At 44.4% G+C, this 1,068-nt stretch overlaps 1 protein-coding gene across 1 annotated transcript in view; it reads left to right on the forward strand.

The window, feature by feature from the left end:
• cdh28 (cadherin 28) overlaps positions 1–1,068 on the forward strand; it is a 53,576-nt gene that overhangs the window by 6,857 nt on the left and 45,651 nt on the right. The gene's annotated exons all lie outside the window — the stretch shown is intronic.

Genomic DNA, 1,068 nt, shown 5'->3' on the forward strand with positions numbered 1-1,068 from the left:
GACAATTGAGGGGTTTAAACAAGCGTGGCTTAGAATGCACTTTAGTGTCTCTATCCTGTAGCTTAAAACATTAAGATAGTAAATATTACACAACAGTCTCTACTCAGCCTAAGATTGTTACAATACAATAGATATTTGACAAAGAAATGTGCAAAAATTCACAATATGACCAATAAACACACCATACTCCGGGAGAATCAATGACCCAAGCTTCATTAAGGAGGCTCGCTGCAGACAGGAGGAAAGTGTTGTTGCTGTGTGAGGTTTTGGTCCTGATGGACCGCAGCCAGTCTGAAACAGTTTGTGAGTGGGAGGGGTCGGCCGTAATCTTTTATTCTCGGCTCAATTCAATTCAATTCAATTCAATTTTATTTATATAGCGCCAAATCACAACAACAGTTATCTCACAGCGCTTTTCATAAAAGAGCAGGTCTAGACCGTACTCTGTGATGATATTTACAGAAGCCCAACAGTTCCCACCAAGAGCAGCACTAGGCGACAGAGGCAAGGAAAAACTTCCTTTTAAGAGGCAGAAACCTCGAGCAGAACCATGGCTCAGGGTGGGCGGCCATCTGCCTCGACCGGTTGGGGGTGAAGGGGAGAGAGAGAGAGAGAGAGAGAGAAGAGAGGGATGTAAGGAGAGAGAGAGTGGAGGGAGGCAGCCTACACAATATACACACAGAGGTACAGACAGCGAAGGTAATGTTGCTATAAACTAAATGAAAAATGGTACAGATATTTATAATAGTGTTAATGGTAACCATCGTAATGTTAATGATTATAATAACAATAATAACAATAAGACTAGCAACAATAGTCGTTGCAGCAGAGGGTGTCGAGCAGGAACACGGGGGCAGCAGGTGACCCGCAGCCACAGATCCAGACTCCACAGCTCCAGAGCCAGAAAACCTGCAGGAAGTGATAGGAGAGAGGAGAGAGACGAGAAAGCACAAGACTACCAGAAAGGGGAGAAGTTGTGTTAGTAACATGCAATAATGGGATAAGGTTGCATACAGAGGGAGAGAAAGTAGAGGAGAGAGGAGCTCAGTGCATCATGGGAAATCCCCC

The sequence above is a fragment of the Micropterus dolomieu genome, linkage group LG08, assembly GCF_021292245.1.
Source record: "Micropterus dolomieu isolate WLL.071019.BEF.003 ecotype Adirondacks linkage group LG08, ASM2129224v1, whole genome shotgun sequence".
NCBI classification, from domain to species: domain Eukaryota; kingdom Metazoa; phylum Chordata; class Actinopteri; order Centrarchiformes; family Centrarchidae; genus Micropterus; species Micropterus dolomieu.